Below are 7481 nucleotides of genomic sequence, written 5' to 3' on the forward strand. Positions count from 1 at the left end.
AAAGATAGTCTGGAATCAGGTTGTGAAGACTTTAAACACCAAACAGTGGAGTTTATATATAAACATAAAATCAATAAAGAGATACTGAAGTGTCTTGATCAGAAGAATGACATGGCAAGACCTACATTTTAGGAATATAAATTGGCAGCTCTAGGGAGGATAAATTGAAGAGGAGAGAGACTGGATGCAGGGAAACCAATTAGGAGGCTATTGCAATAGTAGAGAAAAGAAGTGATGAGGACCTAGATTAAGATAGTTATGGTGTAAGTAGCGAGGAGACAGCTGCAAGAGATGCTAAGGAAGTGAAATAGATAAGATTTGGTGGTTGGATATAAGGGGTAAATGAGAGTAGAGTCATGGATATCTCCAAAATTGTTATCCTGCGTAACCAGAAGAATTGTGGTGACCTTAAAAAAAAAACAACAGAGAATCTAAGAGCAGTTAGTCGTTTTAGGGGGAATGAAAATGAATTAAATTTTGGGTATGTTGAGTTGGGGGGGGCCTATAAGACATTTAAGTGGTGATGTCAAGTAGGCAATTGATTATACAGGCTTGAAAATGTAGAGAGACAAAAGCTGGATATGTAAATTTGGGAATCATTTATATAGAAATGATAGTAGATTCCAGTCAAGAAAGAAGAGGAGTGGTCTTAGGACAGAGTCCTTAGGTACATCCCACCTATGAAGGTAGAAGATGTACAATAAGCCTGCTATTACCCTCTTCTGTCATCTTCTGGTCTTCAGCTGCTATACATACTCTCCCTTTGTTAAGTTCATAACCCAGGTATTATTTTTTTTCTTTTATGATTTCAGAATCCAGCTAGATATATCCAGCCAGCTAAGTAGAAAAGCTGTTAGGCATTTAGGTCCATCTTTTTCAATCAGACTGTCACTAGGACTCTCTCAAATCAAAACCTTTATTCAAATTATGCACAGAAGATTCCTTTTAACCCATACACCTGAATGCCAACTTTAGTCTCTACACATAATCTCAGGAGTTCCACTTAGCAAAACTGCAAAGAAGTTGGATGTAGCTATGCAGAGAAGATTCCTTCCAGTTGTTTTCATTCAAGTAATCTCAGGAATAAAACTATAAAGGGCTAGGTAGAACTGGTGGGGTCGGCAACATTTGCTTTGCTTCCCTAGAAATCATTGCTATACTCCCTGCTCTTCTATTAATATAGTATAAGATGTTATTAGCATTTTGGACTGAAATGTAATACTTATAATGCTAGCTTTTCTTTTTTTTTTGTGAGGCAATTGGGGGTAAGTGACTTGTCCAGAGTCACACAGCTAATAAATGTTATATGTCTGAGGCTGTATTTGAACTCGGATCCTCCTGACTCCAGGGCTGGTGCTCTATCCACTGTGCCACCTAGTTGCCCCTTTTTTATTTTTTATGTTTTATTTCTTTAGCTTTTCCTTTAAACTTCATGTTAGTTGCAAATTTGATATTCACTTTTTCTGGGTCTTCATCCAAGTCATTGATAATAATGGGAACAGAATAGAGCTGAAGGACTTGAGTGATCTGTGGCACTCAATTCCTTCCAGATTGACACATCCATTAATCACCATTCTGGGTTGAGTTCAGTCAGTCCAGAATCTACCTAACTCTATTATTTTCAAGTTCACCTCACTCCATCTTGACCACATGAACAGCATATTAAATTTTGTCAAATCCCTGGCTGAAATCCCAGTAAACTATGTCTGGCATTCTCTTGATCTAAGCCTCTAGGATTCTCATCCAAAAAAGAAGCAAGTTTAGATTACCATAATTTATTTTGAATGAGTTCATGCTGGTTCTTAACAATCATCAGTATGTTCTTTCTCAATAACTCACCAACTATTCCTTTAATGATGCATTCTAGAACTTTTCCAGGAATCAAAGATAAACTCATCAGCCTATATTTTGAAGACTCCATCCATTTTATTTCTCTTGCAAAATCAGAACATTTTCACTTCCTATCTCTTGTCTTATGGCATTTCTCCTGTTCTTCAGAACTTTTTCCCAAAGCCACTTAGGCATAGCTATCACAACTTCAGGTTCTTTTAGCAACTCATCACTTATCTTGAGTTTCAATAGTCTTTTAAGTGCTTCTAGCACTGGGGCTAGCAAGGAACTGCTTGGCTGAGGTCATGGGGATTGAGGACCTGCACCAATCCCCATCCTTTACCTGCCCTCACAGTTTGCTCTATGTTCATTGCTTTTAGATTGATTGTCTTCTCTACAGGGAAATAAGGCTCCCCAGTGTGTGCTTCCTTCCCTCCCTCCTTGACTTGGATTCCTGGGAAATAAATCATTTTTTTGTTGTTGTGTAGAGTCCCCAAAAGGTGAAGTAAAAGATGTTCCAATATGTAACACAAATAAGGCATGGAATGAGTGGCTTATTCCCTCAAAGAAAAAGAAATGCTTAGCAATAAAGAACCATGGAATCCTTAGAACAGAATCTAGTAACTTAATACTACAAATACAATTCAAGGTATAGTGTTTTTAATAACCTAGTGCTTCTCTCTGAAACAAAGGTTCATCTTTTAACATCAATATTCTTCTACTAATGCTGCATGCACCTCTCCCTGTAACTTGTGAATCCCTCACAATCTGAATTTCATTCTCATCCCTCAACTGAAGCTACTCTCTCTAGGCTTATCAAGTACCTCTTAATTGCCAGATGTGATGGTTTTTTGTCTGCCCTCATCCTTCTTAATTAGATAGTAGCATTTTATACTATTGACCACACCCTCCTTCTTGAAACTCCCTTTTTCCTGGATTTTCATGACATTGATTTCTCTTAGTTCTCCTTCTACCTGCTTGGATACTTCTCAGTTTCTCTTTCCAGGATCAAACTTCCTCATTGTAGATATACCCCAATTCTCTCCTCTTTTCTCCTTTCTTTCTCTCTCTTCCCTTACCTCTTTTTTTCCTTCCTCTGCTCTCCCTTCCCCCCTCTCATCTCATCACCTTCCATAGACTCAATTATCATCTCTCTCTTTTTTTTTTAGGCAATTGGGGTTAAGTGACTTGCCCAGGGTCTCACAGCTAGTAAGTGTCAAGTATTTGGTCTGAGGCCGGATTTGAACTCAGGTACTCCTGATTTCAGGGCCACCTAGCTGCCCCCAATTATCATCTCTTTGAAAATAATTTTTGAATCAGTATATCTGGACCCACCTTCCTGACCTGCCGTCTCACACTACATATTTCCTATTGGACATCTCTAGCTGTATGTCCCATAGATATGTCAAATTCAACATCATCTTTCCCCCAAAACTCTCTCCCTCTTCCTAAATTTCTCTATTTCTATAAAGGATAACATCATCCTTCCATTCACCCAAGGCAGCAATCTGAGAGTCACCCTTAATTCCCTCACAGCAGAAAGGATGGGAGTGGGATTTCAAATCAGTCTCAATTCCTGAATGTCCAATGGGTACTGGAACTTTCTAGAGCACTTTTTTGGAGCCCTTGTTATTGGTGAGCTGTGAGCTGTGAGCTGCTAGGACATAGTTCAACCTATACTAGAAAAATCCAGCTTAAGATTCCCAGCTAGATTTCTGTCTTGGCTCTGTTCTCTGCTATTCTCCACTGGCTTCAAGGTCAGGTCTCTGATCCTCTCATCTGAAGTACCAGGCTACTGAAGGGGCATTGGGGAGGTATAATGGTGTACTAGACCCCACTTGTACTGGTTCACAAAAGTCAATTGTTAAATTTTCAGGAATTTTGAGAGCAGGTTGTTGAAGAAAGCCAGTGAGCAGTTTGATCAGCTTCTGTACCAGTACTGTTATTTCTTATTTTAAATGAACTGGGATACTTTATTTTTTGGGGGGGAGTGAAGCAATCGGGGTTAAGTGACTTGCCTAAGGTCATATAGCTAGGAAGTGTCAAGTGTCTGAGGTCGGATTTGAACTCAGGTCCACCTCACTCCAGGGCCAGTGCTCTATCCACTGAGCCACCTAGCAGCCCCAGTAAAGGGTATTTTCAATACATTATTGTCTACTTTAAATGATTGTGAATTTAATAATGAATAATTGAAAACAAACAATTGTATTTTGCTCTGATTGGGCTAATATAATGCTGGGAAGAAAGTCTGAAGTAACTATAAGGTTGTTATAAAATTTTCAAAAATCATCATTTGGCACTGTTTAAAAGAATTGATTAAAATTACCAATTGACAATTCAGTATCTGAAGTAAAACAAGACAATCATTTGAAACTATTCCTGGATAAAGATTATCTTATTTGTCATCAATATAATAAAAATCAAACCAGGCTAAAATTGTAGCTAAAGAACTTGAAATTGAAATTATTAAAATTGGTCAAGTATTGGGACTAAAATGGGCTATATATAGTTTATCAGATGCTGCTGCTTTATGATATGTGTAGCCTGAACTATACATGCATTTTTCTCTTTATTTGGGTTTGGAAAACAGATTAGCTAATATTAACTTCTTGTAAGATTTCATGATTAATATTTTTGAAGAATTTACATTACTTTCAACTACATTGCAGTAAAGATCAACTAACAGTAGAAAATGCAAAATTTAACCAAAAGAATTATAAGAGCTTCCGAAAATTTAAAGATTGGTACTGAAACAAATTGAAGATTTGTAAACTTGAATACATTTAAAGGCATTCCATTTAAGGGACATAATAAATTTAATGTTCTTCCTAATAATATGTTACTAGAAAATATAATTCAACACATGAACTTACATTTTTATCATACAGAAAGAACAATGAAAGTACTTTTAATTACTCTCATTTGTTGAAAATCATCTACTTGACCTTTGAAGACCTAACTTTACCATGGGTAGTTGGTGAAAAAAATTATCATTTAAGTGAAATTTTAACATGAAAATCATTTGAATAATTTTAGAATTTTATAGATAAACATGTAGAATCAGTGTTCCAATCCCTGCAATTGCACAAAAAGCTAAAAAGATAGGACTATTGCTAACAGTAGTGTTCAAACTGAAAGAAGTTTCAGTTTAATGAATATAATTTGTACTAGGGTGAGAAGTAGTTTCGTAGTAGATCACAGCAGATTTAATGGCAATAAATTTATTGGAAAAAGAGTTGGTGGATTGAGATGCACTTCTTTTGTCAAATCATGGTTGAATTGTGACTACAGATTGGCCACAGACACAAAATGCAGATACAAGATATCTCTGCATCACAGTTTCTTCAAGGTAAGAATTAGGTAGGCACTGCATATAGCAAACACCAATGGCATCACCAAGAATGAAATTGATTCTATTTTAGCAGACAGGAAAAGAATGTTGTTTATGTGGGAGTTATTCCTAAATCAGTTAGCTATGTAAAAAAATCATGCCATGGAATCATTAGAGCAAAAATTAAAATAACAGAATGGTATAAAGCTATAAGAAAAAACAATGAAAAAAGATGAAATATTCAATTAAAACAATTCAATGTGAAAAACACAGGGCATCCCAAAAGTCTCAGTGAGGTATTCTGTTTTTAAAAGCTTGACACTACATGGGGGCTTTTGAGACACTCTAGCAAAAATGGATGGCAAAAAGGATGTACCCTGTGATTATAGTCATTTCAAACAGCAGTTTAGCTGATATAAGCCATTTGTCATAACAGACCTCCAAAAAGCCTAAAAAGTACCTTACTTAGAAAACATTTGACTTATTTGCCAAGCAGAGATATATGGCATCCAAAGACAACACTGCTTTAGAGCATAAATTCATTTGGAAAACTTTATAAAGAAGGATGATGGGAAATTATAATAATAGCTAGAATTTATGTAGCACTTTAGGGTTCACAAAGCACTTTATAATTATTTCATTTTATCTTCACAACAGCTCTAGGAGATAGGTGCTACTATTATTTCCATTTTACAGATTTGAATTGAGATCTTCCTGACTCCAGCTGCAGCCTTCTATTACTATGCTATTCACTAGCTGCCTTCATAAAGCAGAAAAAGAGTAAAACGAGCTTAAAGTACCACCACTATTAGGCCTATTTCCAAAGATGATTAAGGAAAAAGGAAAAACTCTATATTCTAAAATATTTATAGCAGCTCTCTTTCTGGTGGCAAAGCACGGCACATTGCAGGGATGCCCATCCATTGGGGGCCTGAACAAGTTGTAGTATCTGATTGTGATGGAATACTACTGTGCTATAAGAAATGATGAGCTCAGTGATTTTAGAAAAATATGGAAAGACTTGTACAAAATAATGAAGAGTGAAATGAGCAGAACCAAGAGAACATTGTATACAGTAACAGCAATATTGTTTTAAGAATGACTTTGAGTGAATAAGTTATTTTTACTATTATAAATACACAAATTAACTATAAAGGACATATGAAGAAAGACACTATCTGCATTCAGAGAAAGAATTGATAAATAGAAATATGTATAGACTAATTTTACATATATATGTATTATATATATATATATATATATATATATATGTCTATTTGGATCTAATGGTTGCCATCTTTAGGGTGGAGGAGGGAAGAAAAAAAGGAGAAAAGAAATTTATATGATAACTTTGTTGTACATTTAAAAAGAATAGCAAGTTGTACCATCGTAGATTTGCAGTTCCATGTGCAATCATCTTTTTTTATTATACTGTACTGAAGAACTGCTTGTTTTATTCCATAACTTAAAAAGAAAATACATTTTTAAAAAAAGTAAATTTGACAAAAGCCCCAACTAAGGGATGTCATCCCAGGGACATATAAGGATGAAAACAGGAGGACAACAAAAAGATGAAAACTGAAATGTTTTTATAACACTATTTCACCATCAAGGACAGTAAAGATACCACACCTGGATTCTAATATCACAGTCCCTCACATCTCTATATGTTTATAGAGGAAGTGGAGTGGTACTCAAGAAAACAAAGATGAAAAAAAAGCAGTCAGATTAGGCCACAAAACCATTACATTCATCCTGTGATTTTACACAAAAGGATTATAGGCTAAAATTATCCCTTTTATTTTAAAGAAGAAGGAATCCCAACACCCAACTCTTCCCTACACACACACACACACACACACACACACACACGCACACACACGCACACACACATATACACTTAGAAATGAGAGAAAAGCTCCCTGCCTATGATTGTCTTTCTAGCCTACCTCAACTCTCCTATAGCCTTACCTCCTTCCCTTCCTTTAGCTTCTATGCCCTTTAGAGGATAAATGCACATCTGCCTTTCAATATTTGTAAACTTACTAGTTTTTTTAAGTGACCTACATAAATAAATAATTGCTCTGAATGAATAAATGATGAGAGAAGGGTGGAGAGAATGAATTCATAAATGCTCCTAGGTGGCGCACATAAGGAATCAGCAGGGGTTAGATCTATTAGGCCACCAGAACACAAGGAAACCACTTGGGAAAGGGATAGTAAGCTCAACCATAAAATTCACCTCAAATAAAAGGTTTATGTCAAGAGGAAGGGAGGCAGGAAGCCTTTTCAAATCGTATAAGAGATAGCCTCTTTAAAA

The sequence above is a fragment of the Phascolarctos cinereus genome, unplaced genomic scaffold (assembly GCF_003287225.1).
Source record: "Phascolarctos cinereus isolate Bilbo 61053 unplaced genomic scaffold, phaCin_HiC Scaffold_726;HRSCAF=1367, whole genome shotgun sequence".
In the NCBI taxonomy this organism is placed as follows: Eukaryota; Metazoa; Chordata; class Mammalia; order Diprotodontia; family Phascolarctidae; genus Phascolarctos; species Phascolarctos cinereus.